General features: G+C 35.3%; 1 protein-coding gene across 6 annotated transcripts in view; it reads right to left on the bottom strand.

The window, feature by feature from the left end:
• NOX4 (NADPH oxidase 4) overlaps positions 1-20,174 on the bottom strand; it is a 179,319-nt gene that overhangs the window by 145,441 nt on the left and 13,704 nt on the right. The gene's annotated exons all lie outside the window — the stretch shown is intronic.

The raw sequence follows: 20,174 nt of genomic DNA, 5'->3' as shown, positions 1-20,174 counted from the left end.
TTTACATTCGTGTTGTCCACATCTTCACCAGTTTTTGACAATGTTATTAAAATGCAACAAAATCCTATTGAAATAGTTGACTTGCAAACTACCTTTTCCCATAAATTAACTTTCAAATGAATATTTTGCTCTTAAATGGGAATTTTCTCAATGATTTTGAGGAAATATGACATTCTACATGTAAATATTTATGCAACGCTATTGTTCAAAGGGATCTGAAAAACCCAGAGAAGTACTAATAGTAAGTTTTAATAACTGGTCATTTTTTTGTAGCTACTTCCTAGTGAATCGACAGTTAGTCAACTACTTCCAGGAAAAAAATTCAAATTACCATAGAGGTTTATAGAAAATTATTTTATATTCTGACTTGGTATTTTGTGTTGGTCTAAAATTATGTAAATTTATACTCATTAAGGTCAGTTTTATTCTTTTTAATCAAACCAAAAGAAGTCTACACAAGACCTAATTCTTACACGTCTTTTTAAGATTTTATTTATTTATTCATGAGAGACAGAAAGAGAGACAGAGACACAGACAGAGGGAGAAGCAGACTCCCCGTGGGGTGCCCAATGCAGGACTTGATCCCAGGACCCTGGGATCACAACCTGAGCCAAAGGCAGACTCTCAACCTCCGAGCCACCCAGGCGCCCTCTTACATGCTTTATAATCACTGAATTGTAGCTCTTCCAGGGGGTTTTACACATCATCCAGTTCAACTTTTTTGTTGTTGTTGTTTTGTTTTTTGGTTTTTTTTTTTTTTTTTTTTTGCTACTACTCACACTGCTGCTTTGTAAGGGTAACACCACGGACTAGAACCCCGGCCCGCCTCCAGGCTGACATTTCCTTTTTTTTTTTTTTTTTAAGATTTTTACTGATTTATTCATTCATGAGAGACACAGGGAGAGAGAGAGAGAGAGAGAGAGAGAGAGAGAGAGAGGCAGAGACAGGCAGAGGGAGAAGCAGGCTCCATGCAGGGAGCCTGATATGGGACTTGATCCCGGATCTCCAGGATCAGGCCCTGGGCTGAAGGCGGTGCTAAACCACTGAGCCACTCGGGCTGCCCTATCTGACATTTCCTAAAACACATCCATCACTCCCCAGAACAGAGATATGAATCCAGACATCTTGCCTAGTGCACTTTCCAAACCATAATACGTCCTTACTCTTTCAATTGTTTATCCTTTATCCCACCAGTAGGTTTCCCTGCCATTTTGTGTAACTCTTTACAGAAAATGTGCCTATTCTGACTGCACAATTAAATCACTTGAAAGACTATTTAAAAATAAACACATCTCTGTTATACTTCCTGAAACTTTGATTCCTTAGATCTGGAGAAGGGCCCCAAGAGGTACATCCAGACTTGGATGCACTTCAAAGTCAAACAAACCTGAGTTTAAAGCACCTTTATGAGCTGTGTGGCCTTACGTATTTTCTTACCGTGTCTCATTTTCCTAATCTATAAAATAAAAAAATATATCAATCTCAACAGATTATTGCAAGTATTAAATACAGTACTTAGTGCTGTGCCCAGAATATAGTAAGAAGTCAGCAGAAGCTATTACAATCTTGGTCTCTGGCCATCCACAACCTGCTCTGGTTTAAGAATGTAAATGTTCATAAGGCATGCCTTCCTGCAACTAACTTTTTCCTAGCTTGTCTATCCAACCCAGCTCTGAAGAATAAATGATTCTAGTTGCTGCTATGGGAGCTGAGCCTTATTTCACTTGACTGTATCTAAAGATTTCAAGGAAAGTTCTAAGCAATTAGTGGGTGTTCAATAAATATATGGTGGATGAATGAGTGAGCCTATGAGATGATCCTTCAATGTCCTTATTTTGGCAATTAAGAAAAAAAGAATCAAGACCAAAAGTGATCACCCAAGAAATCTAGCTTATCTCTAGGGTTAGAACACAGACCTGCTCTTTACATCACACCATACTGCCCAAGAATAGCAACTCTGCCTCCACTTCCCCAACTTCCACAGTTCTTGAAACTAGGATTTACTCTATGGAATTGCACAACACTCAATCTGAAGAAAATCTTCAGGGCTGCCGTACCTCTTTGATGAGATAGTATAAGGGCATCTAGTCCAACCCTCTTTTTGTACCAACTTATATTGAAAGTCTGTAAATAAGCCAAATTGATGATGCCATAGGGCCAATTTAGCCATCCTTTTATATTTAATGCAGGTTCTGATCCATTACCCAGATTAGCTCTTCCACGTCTTTACTACATATCCCCATTCCCTATCCATAGCTCACAGTGGTGCCATTCCTTCTATTCATGATGTCATGCCACCTCTTCCATCCTCTGTATTACCTTTATAGTACTTTACACATTTTATTGTAATATTTTACCTTTTCATCTCCTTGTTTCCCCCCAAAAGCTAGTAGGTAGCAGCACTATTAAGTGGCAATGCCCAAACTGCCTCTTATTGTTGGGGACCTCAAAATGTATCTCATTAATAATGGAAATTATTTTTGAAAAAAAAAATGCTCCTTGTGAAAAACATACTTTTAGCACTGAAAGCGAAAGAAAAGTAGACGTGAGACAAATACATGCAAAAAGAGACAACCCCATAGAGTAGTCTATACAATTTTCCAAAGCAATGGCAAGCACTTTCAATTGTCTTCATAATAACCAAAAGGGTCCATGGCAGAAAATCAGAACAATTTATTTTTCCTATACTTATAAACCAAACTCATGGTCCTAACTTAAATTTCAGTGTGTACCATTAATATTTTATATAGGGATATGAACTTAGAATATGATAGTCATTTCATACAGGCAAGATTGCACTTAATGTTTTTTAAAAAATTGACATTTCAATGAAAAGTTGCTTCAAAAAGTTGATTACCTAACTATTTTGATAAGGTGTCATATGAAAACAATAATGAATAACATGCCATGAGCTATCAGAAAGCACTTAATAATAACTGGAGTAATTATTTCTTTAAAAAATTCCAAAATAAGCTACCAATTCAGTGGTCTTGGGGTACGTCCAAAAGCTCATGAATGTCTCTTCATTCCATTATGAACTGGTATGTAACTCTTGCCAAATGATCCTAGCTGGTTTCTGTCAACTAACTGCCCTGGAGACTTTTAACTATGATGTAAGTTTTGACTCAAATTGACCTCTCTTCCAATCTATAAACCTCTTTTTATTTTTTTTAACACTGTCTCTAAATAAGCTATCAATTTGAAAGAAAGAGGGGAGAGGGAATTTTGTTTCCATATAATTAAAGGGACCACTGAGAGAATAGAATCCATCCAGATTTCATATCCAGATTGCCTTTTGCTTAACTCAAATCTTTCCTTTTATACGTCATCATCCATCATTTTACCCTTTCTAAGAAGTAAACTTTCTTCCATTTTCTTTTTTTTTATTTTTATTTTTTTTTTTTTTAAGATTTTATTTATTCATGATAGTCACAGAGAGAGAGAGAGAGAGAGAGAGTCAGAGACACAGGCAGAGGGAGAAGCAGGCTCCATGCACCGGGAGCCCGATGTGGGATTCGATCCCGGGTCTCCAGGATCGCGCCCTGGGCCAAAGGCAGGCGCCAAACCGCTGCGCCACCCAGGGATCCCCCCATTTTCAATAGGAATGTAGTCTTTCCTACAAGTCGGAAAGAAAGAAATGTAGCTCTTAGAGAAAAAGAAAGCAAGATTGTAACATGGTTATTTCTGTCCAGATTTTGCTACCTTGTCTTTCCTGTACCAGAAGAGCACAGAGAGAAGGGATTCACTTCTAGACTATGAGTCAGTCTGCAAAAGTCAAAGTTCAACATAAGTGGGATCCAGAATTTCATTGAACACATTTGTGAGTTTCTACAGGCAATGCTATCTACTGACCAGGTCACCAGATTAAAAGGTATGGCATTTTTATCACAGTTAATATCTGTGACCTCTACCAAGGTCATTGTCTCCAAAATCTAGAATTGGAGAACTTAACAATAGTAAAATCTTGCTCCATTTTCTCTCAGGGAACTGTTCTAAAAGGTAAAAACACATCAAATGAAAATGGCTTGACCTCTTTAGCTGACAAAATGGGTTTTTTTTTAATTCCCCTCTAACATTCCTGCAGATATTCGTGCTCTTTTCATCTACTCCTAGCTATAGCACAAGAATGGGGGTCTCAAGAATTGCAGTGCTTTTGCTTTTAAGTCATTGTTACAGTTCCTCCTCCTACAGAAACTAGCCATGCACAGGGAAAGGCACCAAGGATATGTATTCTGCAGAGCATGGTTGGCTAGAAAGCTGAGACAGGTCCTGTTTCTCTTCCGTCACAGGTCCAGCACATCTGATCACAATTACTGAATATTTATTTAGTCATGTCTCAGCTACTCTTCATCAGGAACAATCATTCCAAAACCTTGCATCATTCTTCCTCATCTTTAAACCATTTTTAATTTCTCAACATTCCTCCCTAAAACTTAAAAGCCAAAACAGATCTACTAGTGGCCTGAACACATGGAATAATTTTTGAAAGAAAACAATAGTTATAGCAATGGTACCCCCTTACTTGGTTAGAATCTTAATCAGACTATCCATAATAGCCTATATTAAAATTCATATAATACAGAATATTCAATATTAAGATTTTTCTTTCATGACTGTCTAGTATACCCTTCTTAAACATACCTATTTTACTCCTCCTGAATTCAGTCCTATTTGTTAATAACTCTTCTTAACTGAATCTATAAAACTGTCTTTAAATTCTTTGTCCTCAAAATATTAGCAATCTTAGCTAATTCAGCATGTCTTTTAAACATGATTTTCAACCCTGAATCCAGCTGAATTTCTTCTAGTATTTCTTTGCAGAAAAAAAAAAAAACTGTTTCCAAGAAGATATTAATTCTAAGAAAACGAACTCTGGGTGTATCAAAATGACCAAAATGGCTGAGAGAGTAGGTATTTAGTAAAATGGACTGAATAAATGGATTACTTCGTACAGACTATTTACCTAAACTTCCTGATGTATACATATTTAAACATTAGACTCTTCTAGGAAATTCTTCAGAGTTTAATTGGTCAACACACAGTGGCCCACACTAGTTCATCTCCTGGTAGAATAATACATTACATCAAATGTAAGAGGATAAATGGTATAAGAGAGGAAATATAAATCAGAAATAATCTTTTCTCCAAAAAAAAATAACACTTGATTGCCCCAAAATATCTCACTTTGGAATTTCTTAAAAAAATAAAGTAGCATACAGAAATACTTGTCTAAGTGTACATATAAATTTCTACAAGGATACTCACTGCAGTATGGCATGTGATATAAAAACAAAGAACTAAAATGGTAACAGTAGAGAAATGTAAAACAAATTATCTACACATTATGGGATTTACTTAGCCATTGAAAATAAGTTAAATTTGTATAATGGAAACGAATTAATAATATGCAGGTGCAAAGTGTGTATCTGTATATAACATAGATTACATAGGATTAAAGGGAAGTTTCTAATTTTTTCATTGTGAACACAGTATTCAATGTATGGAAGCATGTATTTCTTTTAAAATGTAATGTATCTTAATAATTAAGAACCAAGAACTTAATTAAATTGATAGATCACAACACAAATTCACAATAAACAAAACTGAGTTAATATACTTTGAAATTCTAATAACATATCCAAAAGACATAATTATAAAAATAGAGGGAATATTCTACACAATCATTTTTTCACTGCATTTTCTGGGTTAACAAAAGCCAACCAGATTTCCAAAATTTTAGAAGTGTTTGAGATAGGTGTGTTAAATAAGTATGTTTAATAATGCATGGTTAACAATTTGTGATAATAGAAATAAACCTAATATGATATTTAATGCTGTGTGTTAAATAGAGAATATCTATTCTGAATGATCTTTTTTTTAAAAAAAAGAAAAAACCTATATTTAAGAAATACACCAAAATGTTAACAGTGGTTATGTCCAGTGGGTCCCAAGATACAAACGATTTTTTTTTTTTTGCATCTCCTCTCATTTTCTATAATAAATATGAAAAAGATGTAATAAATTTGAAAGTCACAAGAAAGATTGTTTTCTAAAGAAAATGGAGTGGAAAAAAATCTTAAAAATGCAATTTGAGGAGTAATATTCCCTTTAAATGGTGATAATGTGAAGGGCAATTTTCCTTTTATTTCAACTTTTGTACATTTTCCATTTTTTCCCTTAATTGTATGCTATATTTACTTCACACTGAAAAATGCATGACAAAAAATTATCTTGCAAATTTTTCATGGCTTACAGTGATGGATGCCAGAAGAAGGACATTAAGCTACTGGCCTCTTTTTTTTTTTTTTTTACAGCCTTTGATTAAATAAGAAGATATTTACTTAAAGTTCAGGATCAATAGGACAGGATAAGATAGGACAGGACAAGACAGTAAAGGACAGAATAGGACAGAACAGGACAGGGTGGGACAGGACAGTGCAGAATGGGAGAGACTAGGACAGGATAGGAAAGGACAGGACAACACAGAATATAGGACAGGACAGGACGAGACAGGGTGGGACAGCATGGGGACCAGTACAGGATGGCACAGAATAGACCAGGATGAGAAGGACAGAACAGGACAGGGTGGGACATGACAGGGCAGGATGGGAGAGACTAGGACAGGATAGGAAAGGACAGGACAATACAGAATAGGACAGGAAAGGACAGCACAGAGACCCGGATAGGACAGCGCAGAATAGAACAGGACGGGAAGGACAGAACAGGACAGGAACAGGAAAGAGGGCAAATTATAATGAGTGACATTATAGCTGGCAAGGAAGAAGGGGTTCCAGGTAATGTACAGAACAACAACCAGGGTAATGGGAGGGCATGAAAGACAGTTACCGATTATTTGACACTACTACACCTTACGTGCTGCCCAAACCTTAAATATCGTCCAAACCATGGGTCCCTTGTGACAGATACCATAACACATTTCTTCCAGTTTTGTTAACATATGTGCTTTTAAGATATTTACCAAACAGTTCCTGGGAGAAAATAAAGTATTTCTATATATATTAAAATATTGATAAAGAAAGTGCTCATACGCTACCATGTACAAAAATAAAAAATAAAACAAAACAAAAATAACCCTCCGGTCACACTCCATCCCACAGCCTTCCTCACCTTGCTTGGTCTCTGGGTCCATACAACTATTATACTTTGTGGCTCATAAAGTTAGGGTGATTCCTTGCTGTGATGCTACTTTATCTTTTCTATAATCCACTCCACTCTACTCACTGACCCTTTTAATGTTTTATATTTATTCCATTTCCTATATTTCTTTTTTTTAAGGTTTATTTATTTATTTTAGAGAGAGGGAAAGAGGGAGCATGCACGCGTGGTGGAGGAGGACAAAGGGAGATGGAGAGAGAAACTTTAGCAGACATTGCACAGAGCAGGGAACCCAACGCAGGGCTTGATCTCATGACTCTGATATCACGACCTGAACAGAAACCAAGAATCGACACTTACCCGGCTGCACCACCCAGGTGCCCCCAATTCCTATATTTCTAAGCCTGATGTTAGATGTGTTATTACTGTTGTTTTTACTGTAACCATTTATATGACTGTTCTTTGTTTAAATGGTTAATACTATGTACAATACATAAGAAAAAAGCCATGGAAATACTGAATTCAAATAATACTTAGAATACTTGCTGCATTCTTCCCTTTAGTTATCCAATAACCTTGAGAAGTCTCACCGAAAACCAGTTAATACAACTGAATTTTTAGAATTGTTCCATGCCTGATATCATCTCTAACTTCATCTTAATTTCACTAAAAACCATTATAACTAGATAGAAACATCCTACCAAAATATGTAATTTGGTTACAATATGAACTGATTAGTTGTCCCCCAGTGATTGGGCAGAGGCTCTAAATCATAAAACCAGGAAACTACTGTATAATATTAACACTCTACAAGAATGCTTTATGTTCATCATGATGTTATCCAAAGTAGTAGCAAATTAGATAAAAGTTTAAGGGTCCATTTCCGGGACAATGGATAGATAAGTAAAATCCGGCAGATGCAAACTAGGGAATACTGTAAAACCCCGAAGAACTACACAGTCACAGGATAGACTTTGAAAACATAATACCAGATGGAAAAAAGCAAGAAACAGAATGAGTCTATGCATAATCTATTTTGGTGAATTCAAAGAAAAATGCACATAAACTATCAATAGAAGGATACACGTCAGCATGTTAAAAAGGTTGCTACTGTCAGGAGGAAAAAGGAACTGGAGAATTGGGAGAATGAAGAGTGATTAAACAATGAATAAGTTAATGAATGATGAAGAAAGCAAAAGACCCACGAAGACAGTGTGTTATGAACGAAGGTAACATGTTTAAACACTCTATACCTGACATTCAAACATAGCTTTTTAAATCTTTTGTTTTTACAGAGAGCATTCACTGCTAATGTCCTTTAAAAGTCGTTCTCTTCGTGTGTACCTCAATCTGTGGCTGGTTTGACAGAAAGCTTTAAAAAGGCCCAAAAAATTGGAGATAAAATTTGAAAACCATTACCAGTTAAAAAGCAATTAATTATGAGCTTCAATAGTTTTGAAATTATAATTAAGAAAACATTACTGCCACTTACAAAATAGCTATTTAAATAATTCAGTATGTATACACTGTATGACATTAGGAGTTAATCTCTCGTAGTTGTTGGAAATGTTGTCATTAGCAGCCGTTTACAAATAGATTTCAACATCAAAAAATTCCTAACTTCAGAAATGTCACCTGAAAGAAAGGACTCTAGCTAGCATTGTCTACTACAACTTGCCATTAGCAAGAAAGGAAGTCATACTTTTTGAAGGTCTCACGCTCATTTCTTCCTCATCTTACTCAATCCTCTCCTCAAAATAAAACAAAATGCTATAAGAAATATTAGGTTAGACTATGCAAAGCTATCATTTTTTTAAATCAGAATATTTTAATACTGGAATTTTTATGGAGTTTGATTTCATAATATAATTCCCCATTTATAATTGAGGAAACTTAAGGCTTGAAGATTTCAATAAATTACTTAAAAATATATTTCTTAGAAGGTAGAGTCCCCAATTTTCACTTTAGTAAGTTTGTCCACAAAATCCATGTTCATAAATTACATTGTTCATTACATTAAATTGTTTCCACTGAACTTTGGAATGTTCACAGGTATTACTATATTTGAAACGTATTTTTTTAAAAGATTTATTTATTCATGAGAGAAGGAGAGAGAGAGAGAGGCAGAGACATAGGCAGAAGCAGAAGCAGGCTCCCCACAGGGAGCCCAGTGCAGGACTCAATCCCAGGACCCCAGGATGAGGACCTGAGTCAAAGGCAGACGTGTAACCACTGAGCCACCTAGGTGCCCCTATATTTGAAATTTAAAGTAATAGTCACTCCATGCTTAGAAAAAAGTGAAAACACTTAGTTTTAACAATTATGCATGTCATATAAGACTTGAACAAATTTTATGTGTCTAAAATCTGTAGGTTGAACAAAATACGATTTCATCTTTAAGAATAACATGTCCAAGCTTTAAAGTCCGTAGAAGTTTTCTTTGGACAAACCAAAACTAAGTAAACTTTCTAGATCCATTATGACTGTAAACTCTTCTAAGATGTTCACTTGAGTCATTCTTCCCCTCTCTTACATTTTACAAAATGTACAAGATCAAAATAAATACTTCGGCGATGGGTTCTGCATAGTCCACGCCAAGCCCCAATTCTACAGAAAATTCCACGGGAGGTAACAAATGTAATACAGACAATGCCCAACATCAAATGCCATTTCTCAAGTGGAAGAACATTCATATTGAAGCTCTGCATTCTTGTGGCTTAATATGAGTCATTTTTTTCCAACTGGAACCCATTAATATAGGCCACTGATGATATTTGCTTAGTTTTCCCTTTAGATATTCTGAGCTATGGGAGGGAAAATAAAGAAAAAACATATTTTTTACCTTTGTTTGCATGTCTCAAAGCACTTTACAAATGTGCTTTTAGATGCATGGTTTTCAAACCGAGAGAATTAACAAAGCTCAGAGGCCCAAACTAACTTCTCAGAAGCAACTTGGCCAAAGGAAATCAGTAAGAGTTGTTAAAGCATTCTGGAAATCAATTCAAGGTAGGGTGACAGTGAGCTATGCAGATAATTAGAAGGCACATAAGAAGAGAATTTGCTGAGGAAGTTAGCAAAGAGAATCCAAAGTATAGAATGGGGAAAAAAGAAATTTGTTTGGATCCTACCACTTCAAATTCTTCCAATGCATCTAAGCTTTCTAAGATCATATGAAACGCAATTACTGGCACTTTGAAATCAACCTTTTGATAATCCTACTATCGGAAAAAGGAATATAGTCAGAAAGGCATTCATCATAAATCATTTCTTAGATTTATCTTAGTATATAAGTGTTCACTTTAAAAAAAAATCAATCTTGCCTTAAACTATTTAAGACTTTTGATAGTCTTATTGTCTGAAGACCTTTAACAATTAACAAATTCATGGAAACCATTAAGTCATGCAATTTAAAGCCAGTTCCTCATAGAACTTGTGTTCAATTCATTTATCCATAGATAAGAGTCATTGTCAAATTCAAGTTTTCAAGTTCTAAATACGTAAACACTCTATTGATCTTGCAAAGTCCATCTTCTCCTTAATCTATTTTTTCTTCAGTCCCATTGCCAAAATTCTAAAATAGCTACTTTTCACATCACAAAGTTGTATTAAAATACAGATACTAAGAAATGAGACTCACTCCCACCCAAGTAATCTGCTCTTACACTAAGGTCTCAATCTTAGTTCATGCCTTAGCACAATTAATAATTACGACATGTCACAGACTTTCAAGATTCCATTTCAAGAGTCAATACTGTAAATGTAATACATATTGGAGGTTAAAGTGTGTCTGCCACATTTCTGGTCATGAAGACAAAACCTTCCTTCATTCCTTTCTCCCTGACTGTCCTTTATGACAGCTCCTAGAGGAGCTCTGTCATGGTGCAGTGGCTGGAGCCTTAAAGGCTGGGAAGAATGACTGAACATAGCAACAGTAAATGATAACCATTTTTCACATCCATGATGTTCTCAATTCTTCAAAGTACTTCCTTATCTTTTATATCACCTAATCCTCAATAAAACAATCTGAAATAAGAACAGTTTCATCATGTTTCATTGGGGGTACAGGACTGTCTGTGGCTATGAAGGAGACAGGAGGGAAGGAAAGAGGAAAATTAGCATTTGAGGGAACACTTTACTCCATAAGCAGGTTATTTATAATTTCTGGGTGTTAGCTTCCTCTTATGTAGTAGAACCTACCCTGTGGGCTAGTTAAGACTTACTCTTTATAGAATGTATAAAGAACTTAATACAATGTGTGTCAATGAGAACATTTCACTGAATGTTGGCTCTCAGTATTATCATTTCTTTTAACTTTAAGGTTCACAACATCCTTGTGAGATAGGTATTATTTCGCCCATCTACCTGTTGAAGACTCCAAGTTTCAATGAAAATTAACAAGTGCTTTTTTGAATGAAATGCTTTTTACTTCAAGCTGAAATTCCACACAGCCATGGTAACCACGTTGCTACAAATTTGGATCAATTACAAATAGCAACAGATATTTGTTTTGTTCAGCAGGATCAAAGAGGCAGCCAGAGGTCAACCAAAGGAAAGGATAGGCCTCCCTGTCCTAATGCCATCTGCTAAATGCTCAGCAGGTTCCTTTCATCTTTATATACTTCTGAATTCCTTTTATTAATTTTATTTATCAACAAATAATTTCTAATATTACTATTCAGTGCTATTAATACTATTAATGCTAACTAATATTATTTCATTACAGTAATAACTCTTATTTGCTGAGTACCTATGCACCAAGTGCTACACATTTCACCCACATGTTCTCATGCAATGTTCACAAATAAGGGGAAAAGTTAAGCCCAACTTCACAGATGAGTTAAACTTATGCTCAGGGGAGTAATTTACCAAAATCAAAATCATAAAGGGAGATAAATGCCTGACCTAGGATTTAAACTCATATCCATAGAATTCCAAGGTCCATGATCTTTGTTTGATTGTTGTTTGATTGTTTATTTGGTTTTCCCCTCCAGAGGCACTTTTAAAATCAATTCTAGGATCACCACAATGCTTAACATGATAAACTAGAAAAATTAACAAGATTAGAAGACTGAGTGGATAAAGAAGACATTTAGCTCTACTAAGTTCATCTACCAAATGAGCTAAATGAACTAAATCAATCCATAAAGTCCCTATATAACAGTCAGTCCTTCTACAGGCCTTCTCCTCAGGTGGGGCATTCCCCAGGAGACAGCACAAATCATGTGGCCTCCAAAATTGTGAGGAAACACATTTCTGTTGTTTAGACCACCCAGTCTGGGGTACATAGTGACAGAAGCCTGAACAAATGAACACAGGAGACATCAGTGAGGATGAGGTGTATGAGTCTGCCTTGGGTCTAAGAACAATCGATAAACAATATTCTTATCTTCATTTCTGATCGAGTACTTAGTGATACAAAAACACATACACAAAAAACAAACAAACAAACAAAAAAACACACATACATATAGACAGCCCGATGCAAAGCCACTGTGGTGGGATGCATAAGAACCTCAGGCAAGTGTAGGAAATTTCAGGTTCTAACCCCATCTCTCTCAGAACCTCCCTGGTGCAACACAATGACTGAGAACATGGCCTTCAGTATGAGACAAATATGGGTTCAAATAGGGCTTCTTCAGGTGTTAGCTGGATGACTTAAGGAAAGCTACCTAACCACCCAGAATCTCAGTTTCTCAATTCCCTAAAAAGTGATACCTCCTATCTTCCAGGGTTGTTATCCACAAGGATAATTTAAATATAAGAAATAAATGAGATTATAAAAAGAAAGAGCAAAGAATATATCTGGCACATGCTATGTGATTAGTAAATGGTAACAGTTGTTATCAGGTTGAACTATAGGAAATGGCTGATATTTGATCATTTTTATCTATCAAAATGGCAATTCCATATAGTTAGGCCTAGTTTAATGTCACATAGAGGCAAAGGAGCACAATGGTTAGCAATACAAGTTCTGGAATCAGGATGTTTGGGCTGGAGCCCCACTTCTGTCACTCAATAACAAGTTACAGAACTTCCCTAATTCATTTCCTCAGCTAAAAATTAAAAGTATATACTCCAGGGGCACCTGGGGAACTCAGTCGGTTAAACATCTGTCTTTGCTTCAGGTCATGATCCTGGGGTCCTGGGATCGAGTCCTGCAATGGGCTCCCTGCTCAGTGGGGAGTCTGCTTCTCCCTTTCCCTCTGACCCCATCCCCTATACCACTCATGCTCTCTCTCTCTCTCTCTCTCTTATTAAATAAACAAAAAATCTTAAAACATATATATATGTGTGTATATATTCCATATATATTCCACATATACATATACGTATATATATATTCCATATATATTCCACATATACACATACGTATGTATATATATATATATATATTTTTTTTTTTCCAAAGGATGGATGGAAAGATTAAATATATTAGTCCAAACAAAGCTCTTAGACTAATGCCTGGTCACTAGACAGTCCTCAATGAATGTAACCTACTATTGATGTTACTAATACTAGTAACAAAATGAAGAAGGTAGATCTGAAAAATCTCTGAAATTAATTCCACCCTCCAATTCTATACAGTTTTGTTTGGTATTGATAAAAGAGAATTATACAGTTGTCATTCTACTGTATACAGTAAGGATTCAGTTAAATATTGAGGGCAAAATCAATAATTTTCCTTAACTTCTTAAAAATTGCTAAACACCTTTAAATATAATTTCACATAAGATGGAAAGCTAGCAATCTATATAGTGTAGGGTTTAATTTGTTTATACATATGTACACACAGTTGTTCATCATAACAGACTACTGGACTGAGGATCGATGGACTAGAATAGTTACCAAGCCACTCATTCAGTAGGTAATGGTGAGCAAATCATTTCAATCTCATTTTTCTGTTTGAGAAAATGAGGAAGAAGTCTAAGTAAAGATACCAAAGCTTACTTCCAACTCTAAAATTCTGAGTCTCTCTCTACTATAAACAGATTAAGAGTATAATGATTGTGTCACAGTAATATAAGTCATTTCACCTGGCAGTAAACAGTAAGTAAAGTATTTTCAAATAGCAGAATGTTAAGAATAAAAATAAACAAAAAAACAAAAACACCATTCAGTTAAAAATATGCCCTGTTTTGAAACCACAATGCATATCTGGGCAAATCTAGGTAGTAACTCTTAACACTTTATACAACAAGTGGAAAGAATTAATGATCAAGCCTTTCCTGAAGCTGATAGATGGTATATATTCCTTCTCAGCAGAAATAAAACTGCCTGGGCCAGCTATGAAACCAATACTGACTTAAAATCCTAGGTCCATTTGTACAGACACTCTAATCACTGACCTTAACAAATTCACATGACATCAGATTTCTGTCCCTGAAAATTGTTAATTATGATATAACTTCTAGGACTTTTGAGAGGGTGAATTAGTTAATGTTTCTTAATCACTGAAAGGATGATTAACCAAAGAAAGATCATCGCTGTGAGACTCGAAAATATGTCAATTCTCACAGCTTTCTTCCAATTAACATAGATATCTCAAAAAAAGGGTTTTAAAAAGAAAAAAAAAAGATTTTCATGACCATGGGGTCACTCTAAAATAATAATTGTGAGGGGCGTTTGGTGGGCTCAGTTGGTAGAACATATGACTCTGGATCTCAGGGTTGTAAATTCCAGCTGTTGGGTGTAGAGATTACTTAAAAATAAAACCTTTTAAAAAATGAAATAATTGTGAGACAAAAATAAATAAATAAATTTCTTAACATGGCACCATGAAAATAAATAGGTTGAAACTGAATGGTCCATATATAAATGTTAGTTTTGGGAGGAAAAAAAAATTAAAAAACCAAGACACATTGAATCTGTTACCATAAAACACACTCTCTTCTTAAATTAAGATGTTCTTATCAATTAAATTATATCTGTTAATTATTAAAATGTCAGAAATACAAACTCAGAAACAGATGAACTTCAGTATGGGGGTTTCCATGGATAATATTTTGTGTTAAATTGCTCCAACATTTCAAAAAAATCTAGGAAACTAAATTTCTCAAGGTCGGTCACAACACATTAGGACTTTCTAGTAAAGAGCAACAACTACATTGTCCGTTCCTTGAAAATAAATAAATCAAAAATAGATTTCATCTTTAAAAAATCAAAATACTCCCTTATTTAAAAGGTTGTTATGAGGTGGAGCGGGTAATTGTTTGGTTTGCTTGTGTGTGTGTGTGTGTGTGTGTGTGTGTGTGTGTGTTGGCTTCCCTCAAAAGACTTTTTTATTATTCTTAGCTTAATTTTAAGATTCCAAAACTCACAGCATGTCATAATTAAACATCTCCTAGGAAGTGCACAGTCTGATTAGCACATTAACTCAGGCATAAACCAGCCGTGACCATGCTGCCTCCAGGTCTGGATCAGACCAGTCTGGCAAAGAACAGTCATGATGAGAAAACTCCTACTAAGACATACTAACCTCAACATTGTTTTATCTTCCATCAGTGGAGATCTCCTTTTCCCTGTCAATTCTTATGCAATTTTTTAAATCATTAATTCTGGTCTGAGAACAATCAACTAGCATCCTATAAATATAAATAAATATAAATAAAAAATGGATCCACTAGTTCTGAAAATCAAATAATTTCACCTTCATTCTCAAAGGTTCCCACCACCAAAAAGCTCAGACAATTAGGGAGAAGTCAAAGGTATTTTTTAGGGTTACACACCAATAACTAGAGCCCAAGACTTCCCATCCAATATCAACTCCTGTTTTGGAGAGGGAGAGGAAAAGGACTGCCTATATCCAGATGTCTTTTAATTGGGCTGGTTGGCCAGTTGTTTGCTTAAAACAAAATGATAAGTGCATATGACCATGGAAGTGGAAATATCTTCCCCCACCGTCTACATTTATACTGTCCAAAATGGGTAGCCACTAGTTGCACACAGGTATTATGCATTTGAAATGTGCCTAGGCCCACCAAGAAATTGAATTTTTAGGTTTATTAGGTTTTTTTTTTTTAATTTACTCTTAAAACTGATAGTCCTTAGTGTTATTAGAAAAATTTTAAATATGTTTGGAACAGCTTAGGTATGTGAATTCACTTTTTTATTTATAAAATTTTATAAAGCCAAACATAAGTATTTCAGATGAAAATCTCATGACTGAATTGTGATGTGCACAAGTGTAAAATATATACTGTATTTCAAAGAATAGGCAACAGCATAGACTATCTCATTACTATTTTTAAAAATATTGACTATGTATTGAGTGCTTCAATCTATTACAATATTTTAGATATACTATTTTAAATAAAATATATTATTAAATTTAATGTCACTGGCTTTTACTTTTTTTAATGTGCTACAGAAAATATTTGAATTGCATGACTCCTATTACATTTCTGTTGGGCAGCATTGATGATGAGTAACCAGTGGCTTGAGTATCAGAGATGGGCCGGTGAAGTGGTTTAGAAAAATCTGTGTAGCATGAGGAAAAAGCAGAGAGGCCAGACAGGACTGCAATCACACCCTAGTTCTGACACTGAACAAGTCATCAGCTTCCTCAGCCTACCCTTCCCCATGTGTAAAATGGGAAGAATGGTTTCCTAGCTCAAATAAAATATTTGTAAAGTTTCTGGCACATCACAGGAATAAACAGTTGAAAGTAGAAAGCAGAGATTTCAAACTACTAAGAATTAACTGCTTCTCAGTGTTTATGCCTTCTTGTAAATGGGCTATAATCTCTGGACCCTTTCTTCCCCTAATACTCCCATGACTCTGTTATTACCTTCCTTTTAAAGATGAATAACAGCAACCTTTATACTCAACATTATCATCAAAATATTCAACAACTGGAGGTACTGCTTCCATTTGTGTTTTAATGTGGTAGTAAATTCATTTCTGAGAATACCATCATGATTTTTTTGAATCTAAAATTCACCTTAAAGAGACTTATAGGGGCACCTAGGGAGTGCAGTCGATTTAGCATCTGCCCCTTGGTTTTGGCACAGGTCAGGATCTCAGGGTCACGAGATGGCTCTGGGCTGAGCGCAGAGTCTGCTTGAAATTCTCTCCCTCTCCTTCTATCCCTCTTGCTCATGCTCTCTTTCTCTCCTTCTCTCTAAAATAAATTTTAAAATCTTTAATAAAAGAAGAGAGAGAGAGACTTGTAATATCAGAATACTTATTAAGTCCTTTTCAGGCTTCCTAAAACTCATCAGAGCAAGACCTTGTTCTCTTGAGTATTTGGTAGGCTCTAAGATGCTCTATGTAAGACATTAAGTTAATAATAATGAAACATCATTATTAAACATGTAAAACATGGGAGCCAGCAATATTTATTTTAAAATTAATTATATCTATTGTTATATTCTATATTCTTTGTGATTTGGAAAATGCCTGCAAATTCTTATGAGGTAATACCATAGTCCTCAAAAGATTAGGAAAGATAAGCCTATGACAAATAAAATTAAGTCCTCCTTCACAAAGCAAACAGTAAAACCATAGATAGAGCCTTTTTCACCCCAAAGGAGAGCAATATAGGCTGAAAAAATTTCAAAATGATTTAGATAAATCAATGCCTAAAAAATCATCATATAAGTAATTACTGAAAAGTGTAGTGTCTGGAAATCATCTTTCATCTTTCAGCAGGATGGCAAGGAGAAAACTCAAGCCTTCCCCACAGTGACTTTTCCTACAATGCTGACTCCTAACAGGAAGGCTTAAGGGTCAACTCATTCTTATGATCATTCTTATGTTTCTATAAAAACTAATTTACAATACCTCTCTCTTCTGTTTCTTGCACTTTTTACTCATGGTTTTCCATTTAGTCCTTTTATCATTGTTTTTCTTCATTCATCTGATGAATATTTATTGAGCCCTTACTATGTGCCAGCTGGTCTCCAGGCCTCACCATTGAAACTTACTAGGCTGTCATATTACTCAAACAAAAGCACTAATGCGAGATGGAGATAGAGAGAGGCAAAACATATTTTTTTTCATTAGTTGGGTAATATATGTGCATGTGTGTGTGTATACTCTTCATTATGTCTGACTTGTCACCAAAATAAATTTGAAGTTATCACACAGCATCCAAGTTCATAAAAATTAACTTGTTGGTTTCTAACATAATTTTAAGTAAGTTATTATTTTAGCTTATATCATAGAGCTGAAATTCAAAGTTCATTTGTGGTTTCAAATAGTCTATTCTGAGATTGTATATTAATACTAATATCTCCTGATCAAAATTTACCATTGATGGCAAAATTTACCATTTTTGATGGCAAAATTTACTATCATAATTCTTTTGGGTTTTCTCCAAAGTATTCAGATAGTTACATAATAGGTCAGAGATCTCCTACTGAAAAATCTCGTGTTTACTAATTCACACCTAAGGGGGACTTTCTAGGAGAAAAAATTAAAAAGACAGGTCAAAGACTTTCATATGTTTATTAGAGAAAATTTCTCTTGTTTATTAAATTATAAATAGTTACTTGTACAATTCTCCATTAGATTGTAAGCAATCTGAAGGTAGGGGTAAGGGCTCACTTTCTACGTGCCCATCTGAAAAGCATGGGTTTCACGACAGTTTGCTAGACGACTAAATGGAAGGTTGGTTGGATGAAAAAAGAGAAATAAATATTGGGATTTAAGATTTACCAATAAAATGAGAAGTACCCGGGTGGCTCGGTCAGTTGAGCACCTGACTCTTGATTCCAGCTCAGGCCAGGATCTCAGGGTTATGGGATAGAGCCCAACACCAGACTAGCAGTCAGCACAGAGTATGCTTGTGATTCTCTCTCTCTGCCTCTGCCCCCTCCCCGCAGTGCTCTCTCTCTCTCTCTCTCTCTCTAAAATAATAAATATTTTTTTAAAAAGTTACCAATAAAATGAGTTTAATTTTTGAGACCATTTTTCAACCCTTTAGTTAAAAATACCTGTGTTAGGTGATGATGTGTCAACGTAGAGTCATCGATTTTAGCATATGCATTATACTGTTAGGAGATGTTGGTAATGGGGGAGGCTATGCACATGTGGGGGTAGGGGAAATCTCTGTACCTTACTCTCAATTTTACTGTGAACCTTAAACAGCTCTAAAAAAATAAGTTTTTAAAAAATAGGTGTTAAACTTTAAAAATATCAATGTATGACTAATGTACTTTATTGTATAAAATAAAATATTGTTTAATTAATTCAGCCTCAACTTATTGCAGTCTTAGCAATGTGCCAAGCACTACTTTCAGAGCTGAGGTTTAAAGATAAATAAGATCTGTAAATGTAAAGTAGGAAATGGAGGGCTGGTACCGCTGAATTCATGTGAACGAATCATGATTTTAAATAATGATTAAACCATGGAAAAGAAAATCCACGGAATAATGCATTTCTTACTCAGAATGTGATCTCTTCCCCAATGAAAACGAATGACAAAATCTACTTTTTCAGATGCCTTGAAATTTTTCAATGTTTTACACTTTTTGCTTGTTGCTTAGAAAATGCTACCTCCTAATGCAAAGTAAGATGTCCTCAGTACCTCTGTCTTTTGTTAAAGAGTCCAGTAGGAAGGGAATGGAAAGAATGAGATCAGAAATGTCATGGAATAAAAAAAAAAAAAAAAAAAGAAAAAGAAATGTCATGGAATAGAGAAGAGAAAAAATATCAACACGAGATAAACTGGAGCAAAGTTCTGCACAATATCATTCTCATATTAGATCAGAACACTGGAACCAATTATTAGATCAACCAGGAACCTAGGGTAAGAAGCTGAGAAATGCCTAGAAATGAATAACTGCATTAGACACATACTTTGCAAGGACTGTCAGTTAAAGGAAACAGTGCAGAAATCCTCTGAATAAGCTTATGAGCAGGCTGAAGTCTTGATCAGTGAAAACTAACAGCCTGTCATTGGCTGGTCCTGCTCCTGAAGCAGATCCTTCAAGGCTCTTGGCAGCTGGCGAGATGTAGCAACTTCTCTCAGCACCACCGGCCTGGTCTGGCAGGTTCATTCCTTTGACTTTGGCAGATAGTATCTCTGGTTCTTTAGAAGCGTCAATCATGTTAAC

This window comes from Canis lupus, chromosome 21 (genome assembly GCF_003254725.2).
Source record: "Canis lupus dingo isolate Sandy chromosome 21, ASM325472v2, whole genome shotgun sequence".
NCBI classification, from domain to species: Eukaryota; Metazoa; Chordata; class Mammalia; order Carnivora; family Canidae; genus Canis; species Canis lupus.
This window is presented reverse-complemented; position numbering and strand designations above follow the sequence as displayed.